General features: G+C 37.6%; 1 protein-coding gene across 1 annotated transcript in view; it reads left to right on the top strand.

The window, feature by feature from the left end:
* The window catches only part of LOC145680514 (uncharacterized), a 144,924-nt gene that overhangs the window by 34,774 nt on the left and 88,278 nt on the right, over nucleotides 1-21,872 (top strand). The gene's annotated exons all lie outside the window — the stretch shown is intronic.

Genomic DNA, 21,872 nt, shown 5'->3' on the forward strand with positions numbered 1-21,872 from the left:
CATTATAGGATTCCACGTAACAAACTGTAAATGGAGATCATGCTAATGTTTTGCAAGTGCATTTGAATGAAGCAGACGTGAATTGCTTCAGGATTTTTTCCTTGCAGGATAACGTTAGGCCACATGTGGTACAGCGTGCCATGGAAGTTTTGGAGGAAACTAGTTTTTACTCTGTATCCCACCCTGCACCCTCCATATAGTTCACGCCTCGCACCTTTCGATTTCTGAATTTCTCTAACACTTGAACTTACGGGGAAGAAAGTTCAGCACTGACCAGGAAGTGAAAGCGTCTGTCCACTACCTTACATAGGTTTTCACAAAATGGTCTGCAATATTTAAAATGAAATGAAATTTTTGAGTTTTACGTCCCACGGTTATGCCGGTTAGGCTAAAGGAGACTGTGAGGATGAGAGATGAATGAAATGGTGGAATGAAGAAAGTGGGAGGAAACGGGAGAACCCCGAGAAAACCCACGCACACGGTGTTTGTCCACCACAAAGTTCACTTGGCGGGAGCAGGGTTTGAACCCGACCCCAAACACCAGAGGTGAACGCTCTACCACTGAGCCACCGCGGCCCCTGCAATATTTAAGCTAGTGCATCGGTGGAAACTGGGTATGAGGAAACTGTTTTGAAAAGGACTCTCTAACCGTCCTATTAACTGATTCCGAATACTGATCTCAGTTCAGACTTCTGGAACAATCCTTGTACTCTAACGAGCACAATTACATATACTACCTGTAATAGTCACGCTAATAATTTCGCTACCTGAGTTATCGGATATTGAACTATGTAGGCAATTTGTATTAGTTTGACAGTTTAATTGTAACTTAAACGTATTTTATTTTTAAAATAAATGAAATCAATCCTTTTAAGCTAAATTTTAACCTATAGTTAGGTCTGCTACACGCCCCTGTTTAGTCGACAGTCCAGGATTTGTCATGAAAAATTGTTCAAAACTCCAAATATCCCGGGTTTTCTCCAAAGCTTTCATTCTCAACGGGAATACTTTCACTTTTGGTGAGTGTTGATCTACTAAATTGTTTTGGCAAAAAAGGAAACTCATATGAATGACATCCTGTAAATTTTCATAGGATGTCAGTTTTTAGTGTAAATTTTCACATGCTGTTCTAGTTTTTAAGTCTAAATCTGGGCCCTACCTGGTGTACAGCGGGCCGAAGGCTCGAGTGGAACAACTAGGCTTTGGAAGCTTATGAGGAAAGCTCTTATTTACGGACAAGATCGCCGACAATGTTTATATATATATATATATATATATATATATATATATATATATATATATATATATATATATATATATATATATATATATAAATAGCAACTTGTACCTTTATTGTCCGTCGAGATTGATTCCCCCGTACTTGGTTTGATAACCAATGATTATTTTAAAGACAATTTTATATAATGTTCCTACACAATGGATTAACTGTAAGATTGCTTTGAATTTGCAGTGTAATGACTTTTTTTTTTTTTTCCTCCAGTTTTGAGGTATTTAGCTACTTCCTCCGTCCACTCAATCTCCTGCAACTTGTTATTGCATTTCCTTTTCCAAGTTTCAACGCATTCAATGGCATTGTTCAGCTGGCGTTGCGCACGAGTTAGTCTAGCAGCTAGGAGAGTCCTGTTGGGAGTTTGAGAGCCAGAAGGTTTGTTTGTTTTACCGTGTTCTACAATCTTTAGTGTTTTAAAAAAAATTGGTCACATGTTCTGAATCATGGTCATTATTGCGCAATGGCCGCCATCTTGAATATTCCTTCCGTATTCACTACATTTTTCTTAAATACATCTAGCTCAAGCTGTAATTGTCGCAAAGTTATCAGTTATACCTCGTTCGATTTGCAATAGTATAGGCTTTTAGGTGATGTTATTCACTTGTCAGTAATACACACAAGAGGGAAGTAAAGGAGGGAAATTTTGAAAATTTCCCTCAAATTTTTCCCTTTTATCGATTTTTTGCTATTGTTATATGGCAACGCTGGGTTCTAGGCGAGAAAGAAAAATTACATACATTTCATGTAATGTGATAAATATGGGCTGAAAGTTTTGTCTTGATTGGTTCACTAGCAGAGGAGCAATAAAATATTTTGTATTTTATGATTTTGGTCGCTCTAACAATTTTTGGATTTAGTGAAAGTACTTTTGTCACATAGAAAGACCTCCAGCTCAGACTGTAATTGCCGCAGAGGTACAAATAATATTTCGTTTTATAATTCGTTTGATTAGAGTAATAAATGGTGTGGATTAATCTAACATATATGCCATTATAACTTATAACAAGGAAGTATAAGGGAAATAAATATACAATTCACACGAAATATTTTCCTTTAATGATGTGGAAACACTAAAAGATAGAAGTGGAACTACTAGAAATTCACTAAACATTAATACACAATATTTAATTCACAAGTGAAGACATAGATTTTTTAAAAATCGTAACATTTCATGTTTCGTAATTAAGAAATGTGTTCCAAATTTGATATCAAATGATATTTTCAAACAGCAATTTATTCTTCTTCTTACATAACAGTCCACAAATGTCTGATAAACTAACACTTCCATCCCACATTTACATACATATTCTTCACTTTACATTTACAGAATGGACAACACGGTATTTGTTTCACTCTGCAAGGACAAACATTAACTTCTGCACGTCTTGCACATACAAGGAGAGACAAATTCAGGAGGTCTGAAATATCCAGTCGTTATTATAGGCTTAAGATACCCTGCTTCTTCTATGTAACCATACTCTAGTGGATTCAGTGGTTGGTCTTCATCCAGCACAGTCATCCATATGTAGCACTGAAGATATGCACGCTGTATATGAAAGACTATCTTTGATGATGGTGGACATAGTTGAGAAAAGTTGTGATATTATTCAAATCGTACCATATCACAGTTTGTTTTTGATGAACCAAGTACTTTTGCGATAAAAAGTTCGGCATTTTGTATCATTCCTTCATCCAAGGGAGCAACCCCAAAATTGTTCAACAGGGTTAGTGATGTCATTGCTGTTTTAAGTGCCATAAGTTTTGTCCCAACCTTACTTGTGGTATCGCAACCAGTTAAACTGTGAACAGCAGGAAGAACATATAAAAGTGTGTCGTCCATGTTCTCCGTCATTTTGTGAAGTGGTATGTACCTCATAGATGGTCGTGTGTCTTTGACAACCCACAGATCTTTCAGGCCACATTTTTTATAACTCTTTTTTGAAATAATATAATGTGGAAATCATAACATTTGTATCTACTGAGGCAATCATAACTCTTTCAATGGAATCAGTTTCGACCATGTGTTGGATGTATTTCATGATTCTATTATCAGCTTCCTCATGTTCACAGTAAAGATCTGGTACCAAACTAACAGATCCTTCGGTTAATTTCAGGCATAGCTTTGGGTTACGTTTGTGACCTCCTCCCGAATACAAAGATTTTATAGAATTTCCTTGATCGACAATCCATTCAATGAAGAATTCTTGCAAACGTGCTTTGTTCTGGCTTGAAGCCCAAAAAGTATCCATGTTGACAGGAAGGGGTGCATTTGGGTTACTAGGATTCACATCAATAGGATCAACGTTTTTTGTCGCCTCAGTCGCTCCCAGTTTTAGATACTTTTATCTTGATACAAGTCAAACACTATGTCAGTGCGCAAACAACCTTCGGAGAGTTTTAAAAATATTTTCCACAAATAGTCAAAGTAGTCTCCAAACGTCTTACACATAAGTCATTTGACATAGACTTTTCGCGCGTACACCATAAAGTCAATCACCATTGCTGCTCTCATTTCCTGCGTTGGTAGATGACTAACTACATCATTCTTATTTAAAAAGTGTTTTTCAACTTCTTTGCTGAGTTGTGCTTTAACTGCTTTCTTTAAGAACCCATCATCTGTTAGATAATACGATGTAGATGTAAGCTCGTATTTTAATACTGTCTCAATATCGAAATTTCTTGAACATGCTATTTCTATAAAGCGAATAGCATTATTTGTTTCTTGGAGTGCCGTCTCGGTTGCAGATATGTGTTTCTTTGTTTTTGGAAATTGTTTATGTACGAGATCTAGAATACCTTTGGATTTCTCAATAAGCCTTTCTTGAACGAAGTTTTTGTAGCTAGTATCTCCTTTTCCTTGTATAGAGAGTAAATACTCAGCTATTACTTGATCAATTTTTGTTTCACTTGTAATGTTAGAAATTTCACAACTATCAACTTTCGAAAAGGGATTTCCTCTCTCAAGAATAGTTATCATCTCTGAAATAATTTGCTGCTCTTCAATTGTTAAAAACTTCGAAAACTCATTATGAAGAGCATATTCATCGTCTTCATTAAGGCCACAAAACCATCTCAAAAAGTATGTTATATTTTCTTTCTCATGTTTGAAAAGATCGTGTTTTGTCACGGCTTCTTTTCGTCTGGCTACTCCGATTATGCCTCCAGATCCCTTGGCTGGCTTATTGTAGTGTTGCTCTAGTGCTTGATCCAATGCAACGCTGCTAAATCTATTGTTACTATGTTGAACTGTAAAATGACCGTTCTTAAACTCATTATAGATCAGAGGATGTTCTTGTTCTAGTTTTAAGCAATCGTGGTAATATAGAGTACACCTCCGTGCACAATTTGTTCTGTCAAATGAGAAGAAAAGTGGCAAACACTCTCTTAGGCTGCGCACATGCAAGTCCCAGTTATTTTCTCTGTCCGCTCGAATTAAGTCTCGGAGAAGAGGAGCAAGTGTGGGGACAAACTGATTCCAATAAGCAAACATTTCAATTTTTTGTGCTCCACTTTCTCTAAATTTCTCAAAGTCCATTCTGATGGCACTCAGGTTTTCGATAGCACATTTAGTTTCTTTAGATAAACTTTGTTCTTCATACATTGATAACTGTATGCGTTTTACTATTGAAAACAATTCGGAGTATTTAGTTATGTTAATCTGTTCCATGAACGCCTTCCACTCCAGTGTTTCCATTACTTCACAAAGCATTCCTATTGCTCTAACTCCCCTGCTATAGTGGTTTCCTTTTAAAGCCTTTTCAGCAGTGTGTAGACCCATGGTTTCAGTCTGAACAAGAATTTCCAAAGCTCCACTGCTTTTGACGTATAGACCAATACATATAAGCACGACTTTCTGAAGATAAAATCCTCCAAGGGCAAGAAATATGTTGAACTTTTCGGGTTAAAAAAGCTGAATTTCTTTAGCTATATGATATACGCCTTCGTCACACCACACTGAACTCTCTTCGACATTTAACTGGTGCAAGATATCTTGGAAATTACACATTGTTGTATAAATAGAGTCATACTGAGTTGCAGGATAGGGTAGTATTGGAGTATATCCCGTAATGGTCCTGTGAGATGTATGTTCAGACAGTGCACTCATAAAAGCGTTTCTAGAGAGAATCTCAACTTCCTGAGGGAAATCTAATTGAGGTACGTTGGGTTTTTAAAGAAATCTTGGAAGAAACCATATGAGATCTAAATTTCTGTCTGGCTGTTTTATTTCATTTGCTGTAATTAGGTCATTGCTAGGAACGAAAGTACTGAGGATACTGCACCTTGTTTTTGGCTTTGTGTAGTACAATAGTTTTGGGGCATCTATATCTTTAGTGAGAGTTCGTGAAGTGACATCAATGCCAAACGTTCCCAGGTATCTCTCTGGACTATCAGGTTCTTCTAACGAGACGTTAAGTTTATCACTCAGATGATGGTCTTGAAACAAGACAAGTACTGTGTCGTGTGTTCCATGCATTCCTGAAAATGTAGCTTCTCTGTCGAAATTGTCCATAGCACATCGAACAGGAATGTTGGGATTTATTGATGGAAGTATGGGATCACGGTGTCCTTTAGCCCTAATACTAGTCCTGTTTGCTAGCATTTGATCTTGACGTAGTACATAATCATAACTGCAGCATAGCCCTTGACGGTTCAACATGGTGATGAGAGTTTTGGATCTACTTAAATGGTGTATTGCTTGGGCATTAGCGACATGTAACGGTGTTTGTTTAAGCCATTGTGTGTTAAGAAATAGGATATCTGAAATAAGGTATCACGTCTACGTTGAGTACTTGATGATTTACAGAATGAGGATACTAATTCGTGAAGGAACTTTTTTCATTGCTTTGGCCGTGACTGTTCATAATCTAATTCAGATTTTTGCAGGTCAACTATATCACCACACAATTTATTATTCTAATCAAACAAATTAAAAAACGAAATATTATTTGTACCTCTGCGGCAATTACAGTCTGAGCTGGAGGTCTTTCTATGTGACAAAAGTACTTTCATTAAATCCAAAAATTGTTAGAGCGACCAAAATCATAAAATACAAAATATTTTATTGCTCCTCTGCTAGTGAACCAATCAAGACAAAACTTTCAGCCCATATTTATCACATTACATGAAATGTATGTAATTTTTCTTTCTCGCCTAGAACCCAGCGTTGCCATATAACAATAGCAAAAAATCGATAAAAGGGAAAAATTTGAGGGAAATTTTCAAAATTTCCCTCCTTTACTTCCCTCTTGTGTGTATTACTGACAAGTGAATAACATCACCTAAAAGCCTATACTATTGCAAATCGAACGAGGTATAACTGAAAACTTTGCGACAATTACAGCTTGAGCTAGATGTATTTAAGAAAAATGTAGTGAATACGGAAGGAATATTCAAGATGGCGGCCATTGCGCAATAATGACCATGATTCAGAACATGTGACCAATTTTTTTTAAAACACTAAAGATAGTAGAACACGGTAAAACAAACAAACCTTCTGGCTCTCAAACTCCCAACAGGACTTTCCTAGCTGCTGGATTAAGTACCTCTCGATCAACGAGCCACTGCGATGACAAGCACCTGGTTGGAAGAAAGATGCATCGCGTGATCAATGAATAGCCTATCAGAGCTCGTTTCACCCCACAAAAAATCCAAACCATATGATGTCACTAGTTTACACCTTTTGCTATTACACGCATATAAAGAGGGGAGGGGGAGAACGCTGCAGAAGCAGAAAGGGTTTTGAGGCACGAGAACCCCCATTATGGATGAAATTTTTATTTTCTGCTTACCTTGAAATTTTGTATCTACTGTGTTCATAAACCTAGAGGTAATAATTATATAATTCCGTAATTCCCCTTACCCTGGTGCCGGACGGCTTGCTTTTATATTTCACGGTCAGCAGGCATGTAAATTATTTTTGAATTGTTCAATTAATCAATTTGGTTATTTAGCTTCGGGAGGGGGGGGGCAGGTTTTTAACTTTGCGATATTCTATTCACATTTGGTTAGGTTAGGTTAATAACATTTAATTCTGATAGCCTAGTATTGCCGAGCGAGTAAAGGTGGGTTAGTCCTACAGGGAAAGTTTTGTCTTCGTCAGTATTGGCCCCCCATTACTAAACAATTACCATCATTTATTTTGAATTGCCTTACAAGAAGTGATGGAAAACGTTCAGTAATTTGTCATGTAATTGAGCATCGAATATGCATTTGACTTGAGGACGCATACTGTATTACTGGTCTGGTATGAGTTTCGAGTATAGATCAAAATTTACCTTCATAAGTAGTGGTGTGAACTTTTTCAGAAATATTGGCCGCGGTGACTTAGTGGTAGTTTTCACCTTTGGTGCATGAGGTCCATGGTTCGATCCCAACTCGTGAGAAGTGAGCTTTGTGGTGGTATGCGTAGTTTTCTTGGGGTTCTCCCGTTTCCTCCTACTTCATTCCACCATTTCATTTCTCACTATAGTCTCCTTTAGCCTACCCGGCTTAATCATGGGACGTAGAACTTAATTTCACTTTTTTTTAGAAGTGACAGTAATTGGAATATTCATTGAACTTTTCAAAATTTGTAAATTTGAAACTCCAAGCAATAATGCAGCGACTGAGTTTCTTCTAATCGGCGCTCAGTGGAAAAAGTCGTATGAGGTAATTCAGGGGTGTAATTTGGGGAGGGCAAGGACATCACTCCTGAATTAAAGGACATGCTTAATAAATTGATATAGTAAGATAATAAATAATTCTTGTCAGTGGATAATCTCTTTCCCTCGGAAAATATGGAATGATCAAGGATGTTAGATGATGTACTAATACTGCAAAAATATGAAATCATAAATCACAAGTTGCAACATCCACCCGCCATCTTTGTTAGCTCAACTTAGTCAATTTTCCAATAAGTTAGTTAAAAATTGTAATATCTTACGTGCTGATCTTTGGATTAAGCAAAGTCTGATATAAAGACCAACCACGAAACCAACTGAGTGAAGTTTGCATGAGTACCATGGACAGTGATGAGTCTCGAGCTCCTTGAAGATGACCCCAAGCCCGAACGAAATCGACCACGAATCTCGTTGAGGTTAGTGAGCGCGAAAACAAATGAAATTGGTGAACTCGAGCTCCAATGCAATTGAAATTAGTGACGCTAGCACCACTAATGGTAGTAAGTCCGAGCCCAAGTAGGCATTAAGCCCGCAAACAGAGGGGAAGGGGCTAGAGTGCCTGGCCTCCTAAACTTTTTGTGGCCTCTCCAGACCTCAGTACAAAAAATAGTTAAGATATTTGTAGGGAACTTTTAATGACCTGCCCCTAACATATTCTTAGCACCCCAAAACCTGTGAGACTGGTTTCGGGCCTGGTACGCACGTACCCTTACGAAATTAGTGCGAACCTTATTGAAGAATGTGTGTAAATTTTGAGAATAGTGAGCACGAGCCCCGCTGAAGGTAATTAACTCGTTCAAGTGCAAGACATGCTGACGAACTGAAGCCCCACTGAGTGGTGAGTCGGGACGCAAATAAGCGCGTGCTCGAAAGAAATCAATGAGAAGAAGCTCCGAGGAGACTAGCGAGTGCGAACCTCACTGAAGGCTGTGAGGCCTAGCAAACGCGAGCTTCAGCAAGAACAGTGAGATAGATCCCAATTGATGGTAGAGCACGAATGATAGTCCGATTGAGATAAGCGAGCCCGAGCCCCAGTGAATGTATTGAGCCCAAGCTCAGGTAAGAACATGCCCGTAAATGATTAGTGAACGCGAGCTCCAAGGACACCAGTGGGGTTGGCACTAATTATGAACCCGAGCTCAAATTAATGCAAGTGCCACCAATACGAGCTTGAGCCACATTGACAATGAGCCCGAACCCAGTTGAGGAAAGTGAGCATGAGTCTAATTGAGACTGGCGAGTCTGAGCTGCACTGAGTATAGTAAGCCTGAACGCAACTACCCTTCGGAAGCGCTTTTCCGAAAGGTTGAACACGAGCTCCAAAGATACTAGTAACTGCGAGCCTCTGCGAGAATAGTGGGTGCGAGCCAGGGTCGGATTAAGGAGTCTTAAGGGCGGCTATAGCCCCGGGCCTCCAAGTGGACAGAGGCCTCCACTCTGATCAAAATCCGGGGCCGCGGTGGCTGTGGTTGAGCGTTCACCTCTGGTGCTTGGGGTCCCGGGTTCGATCCCAGCCCCCGCCGAGTGAACTTTGTGGTGGACAAACACCATGTGCGTGGGTTTTCTCGGGATTCTCCAGTTTCCTCCCACTTTCTTCATTCCACCATTTCATTACTCATCAGTCTCGTATAACCTAACCAGCATAACCGTGGGACGTAAAACTCAATTTCATTTTTCTGATCAAAATCTCAACTGGCTATCCAAAAACAATCATGAAGATACAATCGACAAATATGACCAAAAATATTTTTTTTTCTACTATACTTTCACGGAAATGTATTAGGTGAAGTCTTCAGGGGCCACATATTTTATTTTTTATTATTAGACCCTGACCTCCAGATGGGTTAATCCAGCCCTCGTGCAAGCTCCATTGATAATGTAGCGTGCGTGAGCATGAGTCCAATTGATGAGTTGGTAACAGAGCTACAAGGAGACTAGCGAATGAGAGCCCACTGATATCGGTAAGCCTGAGTCCAAGTAAGTGCGTGCCCGAACGAAATTAGTGAATGCGAGCTCCGAGGAGGCAAGTGAGTGCAATCCTTATTGAAAGATGCGAGCCCGAACAAGCGCAGGCCTTAGCGAGAATAGGGAGCGCGAGCTCCACCTAAGGTAATGAATACTATACATGTAAGCATGTAACTACAGTGTGTCCCAAAAGAAATAAAACCCAAACTTTGATCGAGTATATTTCTTGAAGTAAAAATGATACATGATTTTTGTGACAAGTTAGGTTTGTCTATGAAGATATTTTGAGAATAAAACCAATGGAACAAATCGTAACATTGAATTTCGATAGTTGTTTAAATAATCAGAAAGGTAATTAAAAAAAATGCAAATGGCTTATCAATTGCGAGGAACAGAAAGAATTGCGGTAATTCTTAATATACCAGTAAATGTTTAGTACGCATAAATATTCATTGGATGGAACAAACTTTTTGTTTTCAGCATTAATAGTTGTAGATGCTATCTTTTTATGTATTTAAAAAGTGCATTCTAGGAACGATGTTGCAGCAAAACCACTACCACAGGTGTAACTCATCCTCATACATGTCGGGCAATGTGATTTAATAAAATTGAAATTTTTGCATAAATAAATAAAATATTAAAATTACTCACTTGCACCTGGCAACCCCTACTGCCAGGGAGAAAAATACAAGACTATTCGCACTGGAATCTTGGTTCGGGTGAGGTGCTTATCGAATTTTGTGTTGCGTTGATTGACATTGTTTTTGTTACAATGCCGTATTCCACCGAAGGGAGCTCGCATTTTCAAACCTATTCATATAAAGCTGTTCGAGTACAATTTCAAGAAATCTTGTCCATAGTGTTCGAAGTGCGGGGGGGGGGGAAGCAGAGGCGGTATGTTAAGACTGACTCGACATATGGCCTCTAAATGTTGAAATACAGTGAGGGTATGTTGCCTAAAAGATTGAATTTATATTTACATAATGACTCAAAACCATGGGAAAACTTTCCGTAGTTACGGGTAGGGAATGGAGAAGCTTTGGCCCTGGTCAAATTTTCTGTGAATAATATAATACCCTTATGTTACATTATAGAGAATTATACGCGAAAATGCTCTAAAACCTATTTCTTATACTATCAATTTTTAAAAAATTTCCCATGGGTAAACTTCCGAACTCCCCCCTTGACCGAGGGGTATTAGAAAGATGCAAAAATGTTTTAATGGAAATACGAGCTCCATCAATTTAATCTAAGCACACCTCATAATAAACTAACAGTTGAGCAAAGTAACATATTCTTTTGATCGCATTAACTATATTGTTTTTTCTCATAAATAATAGACTCATGTAATAAAATCTTTGACGTGCATAGCAATTCGATTACTGTATATAGGAATGGATTTATTAAAAATATATTAGCATCCACTTTCCAGTGACTGTATGTCTTGATCACTGAAAAAACATAAGTGGTATGGCATACCACCGCACCGCATACACTCACTTCAACCACTGTCCATAGGTCTAGACCAGTGGTGTCCAATTATAATGAGCCTGAGGGCCATAACCGTCTTTACTAGTAAGGTGGAGGGCCGCAGATAATAATAATAATAATATTATTATTATTTTTATTATTATTTTTATTATTATTTTTATTATTATTATTATTATTATTATTATTATTATTATTATTATTATTATTATTATTATTATTATTATTATTATTATTATTATTATTATTATTATTATTATTATTATTATTATTATTATTATTATTATTATTATTATTATTATTATTATTATTATTATTATTATTATTATTATTATTATTATTATTATTATTATTATTATTATTATTATTATTATTATTATTATTATTATTATTATTATTATTATTATTATTATTATTATTATTATTATTATTATTATTATTATTATTATTATTATTATTATTATTATTATTATTATTATTATTATTATTATTATTATTTTATTATTATTATACTACAAAAGAAAAATATAAAAAAGTATATTTGAAATATTAAATACCTATTCAATGTGACTAATGAGGATGACTACCAGCGTTTACAAGGGCTGAGGTATCTACATCCATTCCTTTTGTTGTGAAAGATGTAACCCGCAGAATATGTAAAAGAGAAGGATCTCCAAGGCAGCTCCTGGAGCGATTCTTTACAATTTTCATGGCGGAAAATGCACTTTCACACACATAAGTACTACCAAACATTGACACTGTTTTCCGACACAACTCACAAAAGTTAGGGAAACGTTTGTTAGAAAGTAACCTGAAAAATCTACTACTTTCTTTGCTCCTGTGTGAAAGAATGGGTCTACCTGAAGGTCACAAAGTTTGAGCTGTAAATTTGGAGGTTGTTCTTCGATGTCTATTGTCAATGGATTAGTAAATAATGCAATGTCGTGTTTTAGTTTGTGAAAATCTGAGAATCTTGCATTAAATCCATTCGTGATACTCTCGATGTCTCTACAGAACTCAGAAAAATTAAATGCTTCATTTTCAAAATCTAATGTCAGACGATTGCAACTTGGAAAGTATGCTAAATTGTGTTTGTCACAAGAAGTGGTGTATTTATTGCGCGCTATGGCTTCTAGGCAAAGTTCGAGTAAGAAATGGTCTGATTTGAAAAGCTAAATCAAATATATATTCGTTCATTGAAGTAATCGTCCCTTTCAGCAACGATTACATTACCGACCCCAGTGTTGCCGTGGATGCCCGCGCCTTTTTGTTGTATAGAAGCGCTAAATGGATACCTTATTCCGAAAGAAGAGTGGAAACATTAAAAGAATGAATGAATATAAATTAAAATATCAGTTATAACAATCGTAAATCATGAAAGCTTTGTGGGCCACAGAAAATGGTTTGGCGGGCCGCATGCGGCCCGCGGGCCGCCATTTGGAGAGCCCTGGTCTAGACAAACTATGGCGCCTTGTGCAACGATTTCGTGAGACTTGTTCCGTTTGACAAGCCTCGGCCAGGAAGACCTATAGTTAGTATATCTATGAAGGAAATATGTAGACTTTTCAGTGTAAGAAAACAATTGGTTGTAACAAAAAGATGAACATTTTAATATTAAAAAAAATTATGCAATGTGTGCAATAACTTTCAATGGAAATTAATAAAACGAAGTTTAAATTCTAGGTAGCGCTATGTAATAATTATTACACAAAATAAATTCAAATTAACATACTTTTATAAAGTAAAATATTTTTCCCAATTTAAAATAGCAAATACTGTTTTTTTACTTGATACTATAGAATGACGAATTATTTTAATTTCCATTGTTTATAAACAGGGGGGTCTAGGAAGATTCGGTGGAAGGAAATTGTAGGAAATTTCGTCATACAGAAAATTCGATGTGGAGAAAGTTGTGTAAGGTGGATTCTGTGAGATACATATTGCATATTACGGATTACGATAACTTATAAACTTATTGTGAAAACGAAAACTCCATAAAATGCATCGAATTAAATTTTATTACGTATTTCAAGAAATGAAAATGTATTTTTTGCATTGGGTCCGATATCTCTTTTGTGGGGGATTACTATATTTTTTCATCACACAGACACTTGCCAGAAGTAAAACCATCACAACTATAAGTTCAGAGAACAGTTAAAGGGACAGAATTTATTGAAACAATTAAACACCTTCCATACAGTAAATCATAGAACATACAGATGGTGATCAGAAAAATGGAAACACCTGTAGTTGGCAACACGTCAGATGTATGGGTTGGCAGTGGTGTCGTGGCACCCGCAGCGCCGGACCGCTGGTGGTGGTGTTAGGTCGGTCTCCATACTACGTCAGGTGCAGTGGAACAGCAGTGTCCAGTGGCTGCAGCAGACGGAGGTAGTGTAAAATGGGAGACCTCTCAGATTTTCAAAGAGAGCAAATTGTTGGTGCGCGGTTATGTGGAGTGAGTGACGACAGTGGTTACTGTGTTAGGTGTGTCGCGTGGGACAGTGTCGAAGGTGATGACGGCCTACACAACACACGGGAAAACCACATCGGGGAAGCGGAACAGTGGGCGGAAGAAAATCATGAGTGACAGGTCACGCCGGGTATTAAAGCGCATTGTCACGCAGAACCGTCGTGCCACTGCGGAGCAAGTGACGCAGGAACTCAATCAGCACCTCCCCCACCCTGTTTCGACAATCAGTCCGCCGCGAATTACATGACATGAACTTACGGGGTCGTGTTGCACGGGCCAAACCGCTCATCAGGGACCATAACGCTTTCGCCCGCCGCAAATGGTGCCGCGACCATGCAACTTGGACCGTTGAGGACTGGAAACGTCGGATGAGTCATCCTTCACCCCATTCCCAACCATGGGCCGTGTTTGCGTGGAGAACGCCCAAAGAAGTTTGATCTGCAGTGTCTCCGCCCAACTGTGAAACATGGTGGCGGCTCAGTGATGCTGTGGGCCGCCATATCATGGTTTTCATTGGTTCCTGTGGTCACACTTAGCGGACGAATCACTGCCAACGATTATGTCGCAATTTCAGGAGACCACTTGCATCCTATGGTCCGGACGTTGTTCCCGGACAATGACTCAATCTTCCAGGATGATAATGCACCCATTCACACAGCTGGCGTTGTTGCAGCGTGGTTTGAGGAACATCGGGATGAAGTTCAACACCTCCCCTGGCCCGCCCAATCCCCAGATCTCAACATAATTGAACATCTGTGGTCCGTCTTGGAAACACTACTCCGGCGACGATTTCCACTTCCATCCTCTCACAGAACTGGCCGATGCCCTGCACGAGGAATGGTGTAAAATTCCACTTGCTACCATTCACGACCTCTATGCCTCCATCCCACGTCGCATCAAGACTGTTCTGAAGGCGAAAGGTGGCCCGACACCATATTAATCTGGTAAATTGCAATTTCGTTCAGGTGTTTCCATTTTTCTGATCACCATCTGTATATACATATGTAAGATGCAAAAATATATTGATCAAGTCTTAGTGGGATGGGGAATATAAAGTAGGTTGGTTTTAGTAGATAAGTTGTAGAAATAGTATTGAGATAATAATAGGAACAAAGGGTAAAATAAGTTCAATAAAATATTTAGCCTACTACATTCTAAAAGCACCTACAATATACCTAGGTACACTATGAATAATATCGAGCCGTGAGAGCAAAAATATCGTATGTTCAATTTTTCTAAATATTGACTTCGTCAGCTATTTCGATAGCTTGATGCCTGCCATGTCGGGTGCACAAATATGTCCACTGTAAATAGCTCCTTGGCAATACACAATGAACAGTTGTCGCAAAGCTCACTCCTGCTGTCAGGGCACACTTATCACTAGGAAAGTCTCCCGAAAAATTGAGAACTGGACATATGACATTTGTGCTCTCAAGACTCGATATATGAATTTCAAATGCGAGATTCAAAATTATTGGTCAAATTGACAAATTTAGACCACACCTCTCAAATATTGAACAATGTTCCCATTTTCAAAAGTGGTTGCGACTGCAATCTGGAAGTGGTGCATTTATATTTCTTATAGGAGTGATGTGCATGTCACAGTTCAATTTGGAAGCTCGCTAACGTCTGCTCCCCTTGCAGGACATCCAGCAATTTCCATATTGACGGATGGATGCCGCCAATGTGAGCGCCGAAACCCCTGAAATTTTGAACTTTACTCCTCCAGTAACCTACACTTGTATTTGGAAGTAGAAAATTTTAGACACCCTCTAAAATAACAAACTGGTTTCAAATTAAATGTTGATTGGTAATGACGGTCGCTTCTCTAAATCACACGGCCCTCGAATTCAGATTATTTCAAGATCATTTTTTAAAGTTCCTTAGTTTTTTAAAGTAGTAGACAGTAAAAGTGCGTTCTACGCAAATCAACTTAAAACCAATACATTTCTTTATGCTCAAAGTTTCTAATGAATCCAACACTCTTCTGTAACAACCTTTACACCTAGCATTCCATGCACCGAGTTTACCAGCTCCCATAAACAGGTTCTTTCCTGATCAGAAGCTTGGAAGTCCTGTTGAAAATGTTCATTTTGTGATTAGAGCCTAACTTTTTCAGTGAAATGAAAACAAACACGTAAACTATTTGACCAAGGGTTGTATCTCAATCTCACCTTTTCAAACATAAAGAAATAATTACGTGGACAGGAAAGCAGTTGAATATGTAATAACTCTTCACTTTTCCAGATAAATTATGTGGAATTATTGATCAATAATAGCATATTTAACTTTTCCTCTGTGAAATTATATTTCTTTGAAAAAGTGATAGTTTGATATAAGACCCTTCGTCAAATTGTTGACGTAATATTATAACCAAAGAAATTTGTATCTTATGCGTAATCAGTAACTACAGATTGATTCTACGGTTTCCAATATTCGCAAACTAATACATTAGCTCAAGATGGATCCTGTAACTGTTCCACAGTGATGCCAACCTGAAACTGTATAAAATCCCATCTCAGAAGGCGAAAGATCCCATTTTGTATCTGAACTTCCCACGTTGTACTATTATTTTTTTTTAGCATAAACATTGTTACTTTTTACAATTTTAGGGTGAATTAACAGTAAATTTCGATCTACATATTCCTATATAGAATAGTTCATGAGTAACTATTTGTCTTAATCGAGAACAAGCATAATTTTTCATGTCACGAACTCAGCGACTCCATGACATCCATGTATCTCCTTATACTGAGCCAAATGAGTTTTGTTCTACATACATTTCAAGTGGAACGTTTGAAAATAGTTGTTTCTAGTTTCATATTTTACTTTTTCATTCGTTCATTGTTTTCTTTCAATACCAGAGCAATTTTTTTCCCCTGGTACTTGATTTTTAAGAATCAAATATGATTCACTTTTCACTTTCACACGGTTATTGATGACTCATATCTGATTCTAGTTTTTAGAGAATTTGTTTGGTGTGGATTATACATATAGTGAAAAATCTTTGTCAATTTCGACGAAAATTCCCTTTATTCTATTCCGAATAGTCAAATCCCACGAAATGAAATTTTTCCCACGGGTTGGCATCAGTGGCTTAATGAGAGCAAGATTAGAAAGTCTTCTGACATTGTAGCCCTCAAATATTGCTTTACGCGCTTCATAACAGAAACTGCGTTCAGCAGATGTAGATGACACAGAAAATGTTAAGATAAAAATTACATGTGGAAAAGTCAATTCCGTAGTTTGTAGCTAAACAAAACACTCAATGACACTTAGGCTTTTCAGGTTAGCAATTACTCATTCTTGACCAAATCCTGTTCCCGTTTTAATTTAATATTCTGGAAAAGAGTCCGTGTACTTCTCTGCGAAGATCTGAATGAAAGATTAAAGAACCACTTTGAGAATCCCATGCGTCTATAGCATCACACACAAAATAATTTACAGTAAATTTGTGCTTCAGTTCACTGGTCATATCAAGCACTTGAAAAAGATTCCTATATTCAGCTAGAGGTGTGGATTGGTATCTTTCTTTGGATATCGATGGTGTAACTACATAATCATTCAAATTCTTTGTAGTTTGAATTCTTAAGTTAGTATTAACTTGAAGATCGAAAGATCTGAATAACCACCCATGTTTTCTTTTAAATAGTAGAAAAATAATCTTTGTTGCAACGAACAAATCAGTGCATTAAGTTTTGCGCTGCCGAAATGAGTCTTTTTGCTGTAATGTTAACGAAGTACCATTTGTAAGGGCCAAAATATCGTTAAGTATTTGTAGCACAAACATCACTAGTCATAGAACTGTTTCAATAGTCTTCGCAACTCTGCAGTTTTGTTTTTGAATTTGTATGAGTTTTGTGCAGCCCAATCGTTATCCTCTATCAAATTTGTTTCGGTTCATGTTTGCAACCTCAATTTCAGAATTAACTTGTTTCTATGGTAGTTTCTCCCACAAACCCTCAGTTTTGTGCCTTTCTCTTCCCTCCCCCCTGAAGATATCCCCCTATAAAATTGAATGGAGATCTGAGAGGCACTGCAGATTGTCTAATTAGATTTCTTAAAATTGAAACAAAATATATAAATATTCCATAATATAAACAAAGGACCCCGCACAATCCTTGCGAAAATTGGATTTCGGCGGAATTGCTTGAAAACGTGATATGTTGTAGATAGTGTTCCTGATAGTCTCAATGGGCACGTAATCACTGACAGTTTGCCCATTGCTAGGCCACTTGTTTTTGAAAACAGCCGAGTATAACTATGTTCTGGATTTCTGTGAAAATTAATGAAACTGATATGCTGTAGACGTCGTGATCCTTAGAGTAATTAGTGATTACGAGCAACGGTAGGTCAGTTAGTAGAGAATTTGTTTGCATTCGTGAGGTTCAGCCCGAGTAGGTCATCCTGTCTAGGGTTTTCCAGAGCTTTTTTGTCCCGCAAGATGAACATCGGGATCTTATGCTTACATGGTGTTGGCCGCTACTCCATCCCTTTTCCGGGTTGTAGGATAAGATGATCTAAACCTTTCCAGTTTCATACAATTACACGAAAATCTCAGAATATCGTTACCTTCTGCTGGTGGCAAACATGTGGCCCTGTAGTGGCCAAACGGTCACCGATTGGTGGTTGTCCAATTGACTTTCTCAGGATCACAATATCTACATCAGTTTTAAGCAATTCCACCGAAGTCCAATTTCATAAAGAGTACATCCTCTGTGGAAGGCAAGGCCAATGCAGTGACATAATTTCGGAAGGAAAATAAGCTCTACATATTTTGTAGTTCTTTATATTGTAAGAGGGGGGGGGTCAAAAAGTAATGCCTCCTGTTTCAAAAAATGTATTAATGAACACAGAACAAGACAAGCTGTTGCAGAGCTTTGCTTGAACTGTCCTCTACAGAATCCTACCCTTCAACATAGTCTCCATGAATTTGAACACACTTACGTCATCTTTGAACCCAGGCGTCTAAACCTTTTTGGAAAATATCAGGAGGTTGCTTTTTGAACCATGATTTTACAGCTGTTTTAACTTTATCCAAATCATTGAATCGGCAACCACGTAGGTGTTCTTTTAAAGGGCCAAATAGAAGTCAGAAGGGGCCAAATCAGGGCTGTAGGGTGGGTGAGGCACAACTGACCAATCCACTTTCGCAATCACCTGAGGTGTGAAAAATTACGTGTGGGCGTGCATTATCGTGATGGAGTTTGATGGAATGAATGTCTTTCAGTGGTCTCTTCTTTCGTAGCGCTTCCTTAAGTTTCTGAAGTGTGTTGACGTAGGTTTCGCTGTCAATTGTGGCACGATCTTGCAGGAAATCAACAAGAATAACACCCTGTGTATCCCAAGACTGTTGCCATAATCTTCTGGGTAGATCTGGAAGACTTGAATTTCTTGGGACTGGGAGAATTTCTGTGGCGCCATTTCTTAGATTGCACTTTGCTCTCAGGGTCATACAGGTATGCCCAAATCTCATCTCCAGTGACCACATTTTTGAAGAAATCTTTTTCAACTGCAAATGCGTCCAGGAGCTCTTGAGATGTCCACTCGCCGCCTCCGATTATCAAGTAAATTGCTTAGGTACCCACTTAGCACACACTGTGATATCCTAAGTCAGCAATTATTCCTTGGGCAGAGCCATAAGATGTTCAAAGCATCAGCAACTCTGAACTGGAATGAGCCTCTCCTCGAATCAATTCCTCAGCACGTTCTCGATTTGCATCTGTGATCGATGTTGTCGGCCGGCCGCTTTTTGGTTTATCTGCGATTTGTTTCTCCGTTGCTAATGTCCATTACCGCATCTCCATAAACATTCTTCAAGCGCATATGGATTTCCTAAGGTGGACAACCTTCTTTCGCCAAAAATTCGATGACTACTGTTTTTTACCTTCAGATCAATGATTCTAATACCTCAATCTGAAAAAGACTGCATTAGTGGAGGAAGGCTACCTCTATAACGTCATGCATAGATAAGTCAGTAGCTCTGATAGAAAAAAAAAGAGGGAGGAATTACTTTTTGATCCCCCTCGTATCTTTTTGATACGTTAGTTTCTAAAAGCCAAAAATGCCATATTTCAAGTGTTGAGTGTTTATTCAGTCTCATTGATTTCCGGGAGGAAGGGGAACAGATTCAAAAAGTAGATACCATATTGTCTGTTTTGCTACAGTCTGCCAGAAAAATGTATATACTGCCATCCTATATCGGGATTCTGGCATTGACAATTGTTCTGAAATTTAAATGTTGTATGTTTCTTCGCCCAACAGATGTCGGCATTGTTGATTGTTAAAATTATGTTGAACGGTTTTTCGCTCAACAAGTGCCGGTACTGTCAGCACTGTTAGTAAGATAAGAAAATGGTACGTGCACGCTTGACACTCGATTGTTATGAGTTTTTTAGGCGGGTTGATGGTTCAGTACCAAACTTCCCTTTCCACTGACTCTGCACTTCGATGGCATTCCCAAACCTGATAACACTTCAAAACGCTGTTCGAACGTATTTAATGCTGCCATTTTCTTCTCACTAACCGTGCTGACAGTACCGATATCTGTTGGCCGAAAAACAATAAAATTGCAAAACAATTGTCAATGCCAGTATCCTGATACAGGATGGTGTATAAATTTTTCTGGCAGATTCTTACACATAGGGTGTGGACCATTTATGTTGATACGCCCATGTAACTTAAACTAATGAACAAAAAAGATTTTGTACTGTGCTAATACCTGCAAGGAAACATTGTTTAGCACACTGATACCACAAGGTTGTGTTGCAAACCTAACAGTTGTCCTCTTTTTCAAATAACACTACGTCAGGTTATTACGTATTTCATATCTACATGTAAAGGAAAATATGCAATACCACGTTTGTCATGTAGTGTTAAATTAAGGGAACTATAGCATCAAACGTCGAGAAACAATCAAATTTTGGAGAATTCAATAATTACGCAAGTGAGATGGAGAACATCCAAATTATTATAATGTTGAATGTTACGGCCATCATATGACTGATTTCAAACTTTTTTTTTTTTTTTTTTTTTTTTTTTTTTTTTTGCAAATAACTTTTTGAAAGATATATCTTACCGAATTACGTACATAATTTACAAGACAGTTGACAGCAATTTGATATCTCAATCGAGATACGATAAAAGTGGTTTCGTATATTGCGTAAAACTGTATTTATGTAAACTTTAAATTATTTTCGATTTATATTACAACAGTACTGTTTGGTAGTGTGATTACAAGTTCTCAGAATTACATAATTTTGAGTAATGTTGAACTAACATTATCAAATTTCCACAACTGAGGTGTCAAATTCCTGTAGACTTAGTTGTGATCTCTACATCCATTGAAAGCAATCTATGCAGTTGGAATATGTACTTCAGTTTTTCGAAATAAATGCTTTTGAAAGAAGTCAAATTTTCAATCCTTTTTAACTTCGTGCTGTGAAATTCATTATTCAGTTTAAATTTCTACGGTCAATCGCTCAAGCACCGCCGTTATAATACCAGTGGATTTGACCGTTACGATGCAAAATGGTAGTATTTGTCATGGGCCAAATTACGGTGAATCTCAGTTTATATATACTATTTCCTTATTGAATTAGATACTTTCAGTGGAAAATAAGATTGAATTTGTCTCAAATCAAGGTAAAGTAGACCAACTAAAGGAAAAATAGTGCATAATTTTCCATATAATTAACCATACCGTACAAACTTAAAATATCCAATTTACAGTACAAATTTTGCCTATTTTTCTCAACTTTATGGCATGATTGCCTTGTGCTCTGAGCGCTCCATATAATAAGCACAAGCTTCAGCAGTCATTATAATAGAAAGCAGTTGACATAAAATGCGAAGTACGTACTGTAGTTTTTGTATCTCAATTTTCTCAATTTGGTTCTCAACTAATATCTATAATTTTAGATTATATTTACAAACAACCCACTAACACTTTTCCATATATAAAGTGCGCCCCTCCCATTAGAAAGAATTTTTAAAA

Source organism: Thermobia domestica, chromosome 3, assembly GCF_964235325.1.
Source record: "Thermobia domestica chromosome 3, izTheDome1.hap1.1, whole genome shotgun sequence".
Taxonomy (NCBI): domain Eukaryota; kingdom Metazoa; phylum Arthropoda; class Insecta; order Zygentoma; family Lepismatidae; genus Thermobia; species Thermobia domestica.